Genomic DNA, 12,796 nt, shown 5'->3' on the forward strand with positions numbered 1-12,796 from the left:
CTTTAGGTTAAGATGACAAATAATTACTAAATGTGTAGATGATTTGAACCATCAAGTTTATAAGGAACCATGAAACTTGTAGTTGAAGAACACATTCCTCCCATTAGAAAATGAAGCAAGTCTCATGAAATTTAAAGCAAGTCTCAACAACTTTCAAAACCTAGTATCACTCAAACTTTGTTGCCTGACCACAACAAAGTTTAAAAATCTAAAAAGTGTTTTAAGAAATATAAAAACAAGAACGTAGTTTTTCATGTTTTGAAATTTAAGCAATAAATGTACCTATTTATGCAATAACTTTAAAAATAGATTTTAAAATAAAATACAATGGAAATTATAAAATACTTCAAACTGTGTGATTAAAAAACATTGCATATCAAAACTTGTGAGAAGCCAGTAAGAGAGTCCTTTAAAGGAAATTAACAGCTTTAAACACTTGTGCCAAAAGAAGAGAGGCTGAAAATCTGACATGAGTGACAAATGCAACCAAATTTAACAGCTGGTAAAATAGAAAAGAAAGGCTCCCAAAAGTTAAGAGATTTTACAAAAACACACATTAGTGAACTAGGGCAAAAAAAGTTGATTCTTTGAATAAAATAAAGCAACCTCTGATGAGGCTGATCAAGAAAGAATATGAAAGGTAGAAAATGATATATATCTACAGATAGCAAAAAAAAAGATTAAAATTAGATACACAAATACTAAGAACCAACATATACCATATATTTGAAATTTTAAATGAAATTAATAAATTCCTAGAAAAATATGTATACAACTTGGCTGGGCGTGGTGGCTTACGCCTATAATGCTAGCACTTTGGGAGTCTGAGGTAGGTGGATCATCTGAGATCAAGAGTTAGAGACTAGCCTGGTGAACGTGGTGAAACCCCATCTCTTCTAAAAATACAAAAATTAGCCAGGCATGGTGGTGCATGCCTGTAATCTCAACTACCTGGGAGGCTGAGGCAGGAGAATCACTGGAAACCAGGAGACAGAGGCTGCAGTGAGCCAAGATCGTGCCACTGCACTCTAGCCTGGGCAACAAAGAAAGACTACAGAAAAAAAAAAAAAAGAAAGAAAAAAAATCTATAAAACTCATGTAAGAATAACTGCAAAACCAGAATAGTAATGTTGTTTAAAGACCCTAAATAAGTAGTTCAAAATCTTCCCACTGGAAAAAAAAAAAAAAAAAATCAAGCCCATATGATTTTGCAGGGCTACTTTGAAGAATCAAGTACTTCCTGAAAATTAGAAAAGAAGGAAATCTCCCAGACTCATTCTAACAAAATGAGACAAGGACAATCTGAAAAACAGTAAAGTCACAGGCCATCTTAGTAATGATTACAGACAAAAAATTCTGAACAAAATATTGACATACCAAATTCAGTAGGACTTACAAAAACACAGCCATATCAAGCTTGGATTATCCTCGGGATGCACAGGTAGTTTAACACAGGGGTGCCCAGGCCATAGACTGGAACCAGTCTTGGTCTGTTAAGGACCCAGCCGTACAGCAGGAGGTGAGCTGTGGACCAGCGAGCATTATCACCTGAGTTTGCCTCCTGTCAGATCAGCAGCAGCATTATTCTCATAGGAGCATGAACCTTAGTGTGAACTGCACATGCAAGGGATCTAGGTTGCTGCTCCTTATGAGAATCTAATGCCTGATGATCTGAGGTGGAAAAGTTTCATTCTGAAACATTCCTCCCTGCCCTCCCCACCCACCCCATCTGTGGAAAACTTGTCCTCCACAAAACCTGTCCCCAGTGCCAAAAAGGTTGGGGACTATCGATTTAACATATTAAAATCAATGACTATATTTACCACGTACACAAATTAAATGGGAGGCTGGGCACAGTGGCTCATGCCTGTAATCCTAGCACTTTGGGGGGCCAAGATAGGCAAATTGCTTGAGTTCAGGAGTTCAAGACCAGCCTAGGCAACATGGCAAAAACTTGTCTCTACAAAAAATACTAAAAGTAGCCAGGCACAGGGGCACACGCTTGAGAGGCTGAGTCCAGGAGGTAGAGGCTGCAGTGAGCTAAGATCACGCCATTGCACTCCAGTCTAGGTAACAGAGCAAGACTCTGTCTCAAAAAAAAAAAAAAAAAAAAAAATTAAAGGAAAATAAATTGATAAAATTCAACACCCATTCATGATTAAAGAACAAAAACAACTGTTAGCAAACTAAGACTAAAGGAAATTTTCTTAACCTCATAAATGTTATCCACCAGAACCCTACAGCAAACATCTTTCTTATGGTAAAATATTAAAAGAATTCTCTTTTAAATTAGAAGAAAAGACGTGCATCATCTCTGCTAACATTTAAAATAATACCTGCAAAGAAAGGTTTAGAAAAAAAGTGGGCAGCAGTACAAGGAAAAGAAAGAAAGAAAGAGCAAGAGCAAGAGAAAGGAAGGAAGGGAGAGGAGGGGAGGGATGGTAGGGGAGGGAAGGGCAAGGGAGGGTAGGGCAGGGAAGGGGAGGGCAGGGAAGGGAAGGGAAGGGAAGGGAAGGATCAGAACTGTATAGCCTAGCAGAGAGGCAGCAAAGCTCTTGGTGGGCACAGAGCTTGGAAATCAACTGCCTGGGTTTAAGTTCTGCCTTCTGCATTCAGATGATAATTTGTGATTTGGGGCAAGTGATTTAATCTCTTCGTGGTTAATTTCTTTGTGAGTAAAATGGAGATGAAAAATGAACCTGCTTAAAAGGGCTGTTGTGATAAATATTTAGTGTTCTGAATGAACAGTGCCTAGCACAGCATGCTATATGGAATCATTTGTTTAGAAATAATAATAACATAAATTATATTGATAAATTAACAAGTTTTGTTAGGTGGTTGAATATAAGATCAATCTACAAAATCTATTGCATCAACTACATACGAGCAAAAGACCAGAACATATAAATTAAAAAAGAGATACCATTTACAATAGCAATAAGATGTATAAGGTAACTAGGAATATATTTAACATAGGTATATGAATTCTTAGTGGAGGTTTTTAAAATTTTTATTGAAAGACATTAAAGACAATCTAAATAAAAATAATGCTAATATATGATCTATAAAGATATCTGCCCAAAGTAATATATGCATTTTCAATCAAAATCACAATAGGGTTAATGAAAATGTGATGCTAAAAGTTAAATGGTAAAGCAAAGTCTCAAGAGAGCCAAAATTCTCCTAAAGAAGGCCAGGCACAGTGGCTTATGCCTGTAATCCCAGCATTTGGGGAGGCCAAAGAAAGAGGACTGCTTGAGCCCAGGAGTTCAAGACCAACCTGGGCAACACAGTGGGACTTAGTTGCTACAAAAAATTAAAAAATTAGCCAGGCATTGTGGTGTATGCCTGTAGTCCCAGCTACTTGGGAGGCTGAGGTGGGAGGATCACTTGAGCCAGGGAGGTTGAGGCTACAGTGAGCCATGATCATACCACTGCATGCCAACCTGGGCAACAGAGTGAAACCCTGTCTCAAAAAAAAAAAATTCTCCTGAAGAAGAACAGTAAGGAGCAGGGTACTCACTAGTTATTAAACAGGAGGTTATTGGCTCAGGAATAAAGAAATTAAACAATGGACCCTAAAAATAAACCTATCCATTTATAGAAACCCTATATAAGACTCACATTGGATTTTCTTTTTTTTTTAATTATACTTTAAGTTCTAGGGTACATGTGCACAACGTGCAGGTCTGTTACACAAGTATACATGTGCCATGTTGGTGTGCTGCACCCATTAACTTGTCATTTACATTAGGTATATCTCCTAATACTATCCTTCCCTGCTACCCCCACCCGACAACAGGCCCCGGTGTGTGATGTTCCCCACCCTATGTCCAGGTGTTCTCATTAGAACAGTAGATTTTCAGTAAATAAAGCTGGAAAAACTAGTTATCGACATGGAAAACAAAATTAGATTCCTACGTTATGCCATCATAAAAATCAATCCCATGCATATTATTAATTTAAATATGAAAAGCAAAGCATTTGTACTTTAAAAAGAACATCAGAAGAATATCTTTCTGATCTTGGGGTTGAGAAGGACTTCTTACACTAGACACAAATAGTGCTGACCATAAAAGAATAATTAATACATTTGACTACATTAAAATTAATGTCCTGTTAATCACAAGACACTATAAAGATAAAAAATAATTATATTCTGAGAGAAGATATGTTCAGCACTTATAATCACAAATGAATTGAGAGTCAAGATAGAAGACCCATCGAATCAACAAGAAAAAGATAAACACAATAATAGAAATCTCAGCAATAACCATAAAGAGGCATTTCACAGATTAGGAAACATAAATTATGAATAAATACATACACACATTCATTATTTAATTGCAAGCAGGAAAGTGCAACAGCGTTAATGAAAATGTGACTCTAAGGGTTATATGGTAAAGCAAAAGCCTAAGATAGCTAAAATTCTCCAAAAGAAGGCCAGACTCAGTGGCTCATGCCTGTAATCCCAACATTGGGGAGGCTGAAGCAAGAGGATTGTATGAGCTCAGGAGTTCAAGAACAATCTGGGCAACATAGTGGGGCCATGAGATGTGAACTTGTACCTATCAGGTCAAACATTAAGAAGTCTGACAATTTCAAGTGTTGGGGCCTGGGTGTGGTCGCTCACGCCTGTAATCCTAGTGCTTTGGGAGACTGAGGCAGGAAGATCACTTGAGGCTAGGAGTTCAAGACCAGCCTGGGAAAGGCCCCTACTCCACAATTTTTTCTTTTTAACTGGGCTGAGTATGGTGCCATGTGCCTGTAGTTCCAGCTACTTGGGAGGCTGAAGTGGGTAGATCACTTGAGCTCAGGAGTTTGAGGTTACAGTGAGCTATGATCCCACCACTGCACTCCAGCCTGGGTGATGTGAGACCCCAACTCAAAAAATATCAAGTGTCAAGTGTTGTTGAACGTATGAAGAATATTAGTCAGGGTTCTCCAAAGAAACAGAACCAATAGGATCTGGCTAGCATATGTATATATTATATTTTATATAAAGATATATATATGAAGAGATGTATTATAAAAAATTGGTTCAAGTGATTATGGAGGCTGAGAAGCCCCACAATCTGCCATCTGCAAGCTAGAGACTTAGGAAAGTCAGTGGTATAGTTCCAGCCTGAGTCCAAAGCCCTTAAAATGAGGAAAGCTGACAGTGTAAGTTCAAGTCTGGGCCTAAAAGCTTGAGAACCCGGACAGCCAATGGTGTAAGTTCAGTGTGAGAGCTGAAGAAGACTGATGTCACAGCTCAATCAGCCAGGGAGAATCAGTAAATTCTTCCTTCCTCCACCTTTTTGTTCTATTCACATCCTGAGTGAAACGGATGATGCCTATACAATGAATTGGCTGATGGGGAGGGCAATCTGCTTTATTCAGCCTGCCAATTCAAATGCTAGTATCATCCAGAAACACACTCATAGACACACCCAGAAATAATATTTAAACAAATATCTGGGTAACCCATGGCCAGTCAAGTTGATACATATAACTAACCATCACATGAGGCAGTAGGACTCTTGCAGAGTGCTAGGAGGAGCATAAATTGGTACAATTCAACTAGAACACAAACTGGCACCATATTCTAAGTCTGAACAAGTATGTAACTTGCAATAAGTTTTTCAATCCCAGGAATATATCTTGAAGAAATTCTTGCAAATAGGTGACAAGCGACATACCCTAAAGTGGCATATTCATGGTAGCATTGTTCACAAAAGCAAAAACATGGAAAAAATAAAAATGATCACTAACATAATAGATAAATTAAGTGTGATATATCCAACATTGCAAGATGTTATTTGGCAGTGAAAAGGAATAGAGTACAGCTATATGAGTTACAGATTTTAAATAAATGAATTGCTGAAGATATCATTTTTATAAAGTTAAAAGACAAGCAGAATTAAACCATATATTCTTTACAAATACATACATTTGATAAAGCAGTTTTAATAGTAAAGAAGTAATTCACACAAATTCGGGAGAGTGGTTGTTTGGATGCACAAGGAAACAAGATCTGAAAAGAATTCATAGAGAGCCTCTACAGATAGTGATTTCATTAGTCTTCTTATGCCTATGGTTTCTAACTATATATGTTAGAATATTTAGAATATGTATAACATGTATAGGATCTATCTGTTAGAATATATTTTTTCTATTATCAAATAATGCATAATAAAACATTTAGAACAATGACAGAAATGACATATTTCAAAGATAGAAAGATAAAACACGGGCCGGGTGTGGTGGCTCACACCTGTAATCCCAGCACTTTGGGAGGCCGAGGCGGGCGGATCACAAGGTCAAGAGATCAAGACCATCCTGGCCAACATGGTGAAACCCCGTCTCTACCAAAAATACAAAAATTAGCTGGGCGTGGTGGTGCGTGCCTGTAGTCCTAGCTACTTGGCAGGCTGAGGCAGGAGAATTGCTTGAACCTGGGAGGCGGAGGTTGCAGTGAGCCGAAATTGCGTCACTGCACTCCAGCATGGGGACAGAGTGAGACTTTGTCTCAAAAAAAAAAAAAAAAGAGAAAAGAAAGAAAGATAAAACATGGTGATTTATCGCATCGATATGAGATGGAGCTAAAACAAAACAGAATGAATGCTTTCAACATACCTGCTTATGGAGTGACATTGACAAATATGAAAGATTGAAAGGAAGATGATTAGTAGGGAGAATGAATTTGATTTAGGATGTGTTGTATTAGAGTTAATTCTGGATCTTCTGGAGTATGTAAAATTTATCTAGAAATATAACTAGCTTGAGAGGTCTCTGTTTTGACAGAAAATTAGTGCCGCAGTTCGAGACCAGCCTGGCCAACATGGTGAAACCCCATCTCTACTAAAAATACAAAAATTACCCGGGCATGATGGTGTGCGCCCGTAATCCCATCTACTCAGGAGGCTGAGGCAAGAGAATTGCTTGAACCTGGGAGGCAGAGTGCAGTGAGCTGAGATTGTGCCACTGCACTACAGCCTGGGCAACAGAGTGTGACTCTGTCTCAAAAAAAAAGAAAAAGAAAAAGAAAAAAGAAGATTAGTGCCACCATGACAGTATACGTTGATAAAAGAAAGTTGAGATGAATATGAGAACTTATGCCCAAATTTAGGGGCTCATAAACTATAAATGGAATCAATGAAGGAAGAAGGGAAAGAATAATCAGCCTATGCAAACTCCAGGGTGATATAATGTCACAGAACCAAAGAGAGGATGTAGTTGAAGAACCAGAAGACTGCTGTAGGGCCAAACACTTTTGAGAGGGGTAGGAGAATTGGATTTGATATAGATTTTTCATTTGGCAAAATGGAAGAGAAGCAGCAAAACTCAGAAGCATACAACACGTTAAAAGAGTCATGATAAATTTATGTAAATGTTTAGATTTTACAGTTGGTTATTTATAAAGTCAAGTGTATTATCTAACAAATCCACCTAATTTATCATCATGGTCCAAACAAGGCATCTAACTAAGCAAGTATGTTTTCCAAGCCATGCATTTTTTTAATTAGAATCGCCTTCACAAGCAGCAAAGTATTCACCATCATCCCATTCCTAGAATATTTCTATTATCCTCAGACATCATCTATGAGTTATATCATAGAGCATCTCTCTCTTTATCTCTGTCACCTGACCCAACTCTGAAGCTCGTTCTACATAATTCAGATTTACCTCTGCAATTGAGTGTCTATATTCACTATATTACTTGACATCAATTTTTGAATGACTATAATATGTTGTCTTTCTTCCATGAGAGCATATAATGCTCTCCTACAAGCTTATAAAAATAATGTCTTTATTTCACGTTTTTAATGACTGGTATATAGTACAAAGGGCACAATAAATATTTTTAGCTGATTTCTATTTCATATCCATGCTATTGCCCCCTCTGATGGAGTTTTGTCAGCTTTCCACCAGCCACACCCCTTAATTCTTTCAGAACTCCAGTGTTGCCTGAGATTTCCAGGTTTAATCAGACCAGTAGCCTATTCATTTGTCCACATGCTTCCTACTTTCCAATCACTTAGTGCAGTTTTGTCACATTTGTGTTAATCCAACTTCTCCTTTATTGAGCATGCTTCTCCAGGAAATATTGCCATCATCACTCCCCACAAACTCTAGAAGGTCACTCCACACACCATCAGAACATGTTGACTGACTAATGCTGCTGAATACCTACAAAAAGAATAATTTTTCAATTCATTAACTTTTTGACTCAGTATAATGAAAGACATTAATTTGAAACATCTACAATTGCAATTGCCTCTAGTAAACTTTAATAACAATGCATTTATCAAAGTGTGATTCAATCACCTTGGGGAGAAAGAAAGCAGGAAATGAAGTTGAAACAAGTAAGTACCCTTCAGAGAAAACAAGCACTTATTGACAGCTGACTAATTGAAGAGAAAGAGGGCATTCTTTTTTCAGGAACACAGGAGACAAAGATGAACAAAAGACTGTCTCAGAGACAGGAAAAAAATAGTTCAGGAGGGAAGTGAAAAAGAGATCACTAGTCCTTACCTCTTCCAAAAAGGATGATTAGTAGAAAATATTTTGTCATTGTTTAAGAACAAGAAATAAAAGTTTATCCTAGGACATAAAAACAAACACAAAAGATTGTATATTCTAGGATCATCATTTTCCTTATTTACATAATTTTTAGCGGTTGTTCTAAGGATTGCAATATATATCCTTAATATTTCAGACTACTTAGAGTTAATATTGAATCAATTCATTTAAAATGTAGAAATTTTGCAAGGTATGAGTTCATTTACTCACCTTTTCATCCTTTTTGCTATAGTTGTCAAATGCATTACATTTGTACACATTATAAATCCCATGATGCAATGTTATCATTTTCAGTGTTCTTTATTTTTTGTTCCTGGACCTGATTTTCCATCTGGTTGTATTTCTCTTCAACCTGAAGAACTTCTTTGGTATTTCTTGTAGTACGTGTCCACTGGCTACATATACTTTTAGTTTTCTTTGTCTGGAAATGTATTTTACTTCACCATCATTCTTTTAGAATTATTTTCACTGGATATAGAATTTAATGTAGTTTTTGGTTTTGTTTCATTCTTTAAAGGTGCTGTTCCACTGTCTTCTGGTCTTCATTATTTCTCTGATGAGAAGACATCAATCGTTCAAATCACAATTTCCTTATATGTAATGTGTCATTTTACTCTGACAGCTTTCAAAATATCTTTAGTTTTCTGCAATTGCTGACAATGTGCCAGTTGTGTGCAATGAAATTCTGACATTACCTAGAGTTAGGTCAAATTTCACAAGTTAAGGGTACAGTTTTCCATAAGAGCTCCCTTATTTTGTTACAGGTAGTTAGATAGGCATGAGCAGGGCAGGTGAGGGCTCTTCCCTAGCCACTAAGAATGTCAGGTGATGGTTCAGCAATTATCACATTGACTCTCTAAAAGCCAAACATTGGTAGCCAGTGCAAGGGAGAGGCCATTTCCTGATGTTCCACAGCTACGTCACTGAAGTATTCACTGAATATAGATGCCAGAGAGAAGGAACTTCCTGGGCATGCACATTAAGAGACAAAATGGCAGAGTATGATCTTCCAAGGGCACAGCACCAGAAAAGGGAAGAAAGCCTTAGATGAGCATGTGTACAACTAAACACACTGCACACGCTCACTTCCCAAGCATAAGGAGTGCACTGCACATGCAGGCAGCTCACTCTAAAGGAGAGGTGACAGACAATGTGCTAGCAGCCCTCACTCTTGGCACCTCCTAGGCCTCAGTGTCCATTCTGCCGGGGCTTAAGGAGCCCTTCAGCCCACCACTGCACTGGGGGAGCCCCTCTCTGGGCTGGCCGAGGCCAAAGCCGACACCCTCTGCTTGCGGGGAGGTGTGGAGGGTGAGGCGCGGGTGGGAACTGGGGCTGCACGCCACAGCTAACTGGCCAGTGTGAGTTCAGGCGGGTGCAGGATGTGGGCTCGGTGGGCCCTACACTTGGAGTGGCCAGCGGGCACCACTGGCCCAGGGCAGTGAAGGGCTTAGCACCCGGGCCAGCAGCTGCGGAGGTTGCCCAGGGTCCCCGAGCACTGCCAGCCTGCATGCACTGCGCTGCAATTCTCCCCGGGCCTCAGCCACCTCTCCGCGAGGCAGGACTCAGGACCTGCAGCCCACCATGTCTCAGCGCCCCCCCCAACCGCCCCCGCCTCCACAGTGGGCTCCCACGCGGCTCTAGCCTCCCCGATGGGCGCCACCCTCTGCTCCCTGGTGCCCAGTCCCATGGACTGCCCAAGGGCTGAGGAGTGCAGGTGCAGCTTGGACTGGCAGGCAGCTCCACCTGCAGCCCTGGTGCCGGATCCACTAGGTGAAGCCAGCTGGGCTCCTGAGTCTAATGGGGACTTGGGAGAACTTTTATGTCTAGCTAAGGGATTGTAAATGCACCAATCAGCACTCTGTGTCTAGCTCAGGGTTTGTAAATACACCAATTAGTACTCTGTATCTAGCTAACCTAGTGGGGACTTGGAGAACTTTTCTGCCTAGCACTCTGTGTTTAACTCAGGGATTGTAAACACACCAATCAGCACTCTGTCAAAATGGACTAATCAGCTGCTCTGTAAAATGGCCCAATCAGCTCTCTATAAAATGGACCAATCAGCAGGATCTGGGTGGGGTTAGATAAGTAAAAGCAAGTGGCCCTAGCCAGCCCAGGGCAACATGCTCAGGCCCCCTTCCACGCTGTGGAAGCTTTGTTCTTTTGCTCTTTGCAATAAATCTTGCTTCTGCTCTGTCTTTGGGTACACACTGCCTTTATGAGCTGTAACACTTACCGCGAAGGTCTGCAGCTTCACTCCTGAGGCCAGCGAGACCACAAACACCCCCGGGAAGAATGAACAACTCCAGACGTGCCGCCTTAAGAGCTGTAACACTCACCATGAAGGTCTGAGGCTTCACTCCTGAAGCCAGCCAGACCGTGAACCCACCAGAAGGAAGAAACTCTGAACACATCTGAACATCTGAAGGAACAGACCTTGGACATACCATCTTGAAGAACTGTAACATTCACCGCAAGGGTCCCTGGCTTCATTCTTGAAGTCAGTGAAACCAAGAACCCACCAATTCCGGACACAATGGGAAAGGGACCAGCCTATAGAGGAAGCAACTCAGATAAAAGACAGGTACGTTTCCAGCTTTAAGACTAGAAGGGTCAATTTCTATATTTAATCAAATAAAACCATCTGGGGATCTGTTGCATCAGTTTGAGAATCATTGGTCACATGACTGAACTGAATCCCCAGCCCTCCCCACACCCACCACCCTACAGCTTATATCACATGTAATAACATAGTTGGTCATTCTGATACGGTCAGCCCCCAGCCTGAGTCATCTCATTTGCATAAACTCAAGTGTGATCCCAAGGGCCCATCAAGGATAAAAGACAATTCTATCACTCCAAAAAATTCTAAGGATTTAGAGGTCATCTCCCAGGAACCAGGGACAGAGGTCAAATTCTTTACAACAATGTGGTTTTCTTTGTATTTATCCAACTTCTTGGGGTTTGCTGAGCTTCTTGTTATTTTATTTTTTTTAAGACAGGGTTTACTCTGTTGCCAGGTGGGACTGCAGTGGCATAATCAGAGCTCACTGTAGCCTCGAACTCCTGGGCTCAAGCAATCCTCCTGCCATAGACTTCCAAGTAGCTGGGCGTACAGGCGTGCACCACTACACCTAATTATTTTTAATTTTTTGTAGAAACAGGGTCTTGCTTTGTTGCTCAGGCTTGTTGCGAACCCCCATTGTATCTTGGAAGTAACTAACTTGTTTTGTATTTTACTTAGGTGGAAGAGACTTGCCTTGTCTCAGATAAGAGTTTGGACTTGGACTTTTGAGTTAATGAGAGAATGAGTTAAGACTTTGGGGGACTGTTGGGAAGGCATGATTGTGTTACAAACGTGAGAAGGACATGAGATTTGGAAGGGGCCAGGGACAGAATGAGATTTGGAAGGGGCTGGGGCGGAATAATATGGTTTGGTTCTGTGTCCCCAAGTAAATCTCATGTTGAATTATAGTCCTCAGTGTTGAAGGAGGGGCCTCGTCGGAGATAACTGGATCATGGGGCAGACTTCTCCCTTACTGTTCTTGTAATAGTGAGTGAATTCTCATGAGATCTGGTTGTTTAAGGTGTGTAGCACTTCCTCCTTTGCTGGCTCTCTCTCCTGCTCCACGATGTGAAGATTTGTCTGTTTCCCTTCACCTTCCACCGTGATTGTCAGTTTCCTGAGACCTCCACAGCCATGCTTTCTATACAGCCTATGGAACTATAAGTCAATTAAATCTTTTTATTCCTAACTTACCCAATTTCAGGTAGTTCTTTACAGCAATGTGAAAATGGACTAATAAAGGAAGGAAATTCTGGGGAGCACAGTTGCAGTTGAATTGGAACGGTACAAAATTGCCACAGTCCTGATCTTTACCAAACATACCATGATAAAAAAGAGAGTGAGTAACCCTGACGCCACCATGGACCTATTTAAAAAGATACGAAGTGAGGTTTCAGGAATTTAAGACCTACAGAATGTAATAGAACAAAATAATTCAATAAACTCAATTTTCTGGTTCTGACCACTTAACTCCACCTGAAATTCTCAGACATTATGACTAGTACTAGCACGGCAGATGTCTTTTTTTTTTTTTTTTTTTGGTGGGGCAGGGTGACTACTGTTTTTAATAAAATGCTAGGCTGGATGGCTTTGACTCTGGTAATTCCTATGTGACTTCGTAAATAAAATGGGCAAGATTGCTCAATTTTATGTCTTAATTCTGCTGTA

Source organism: Trachypithecus francoisi, unplaced genomic scaffold, assembly GCF_009764315.1.
Source record: "Trachypithecus francoisi isolate TF-2019V2 unplaced genomic scaffold, Tfra_2.0 Lachesis_group4, whole genome shotgun sequence".
In the NCBI taxonomy this organism is placed as follows: domain Eukaryota; kingdom Metazoa; phylum Chordata; class Mammalia; order Primates; family Cercopithecidae; genus Trachypithecus; species Trachypithecus francoisi.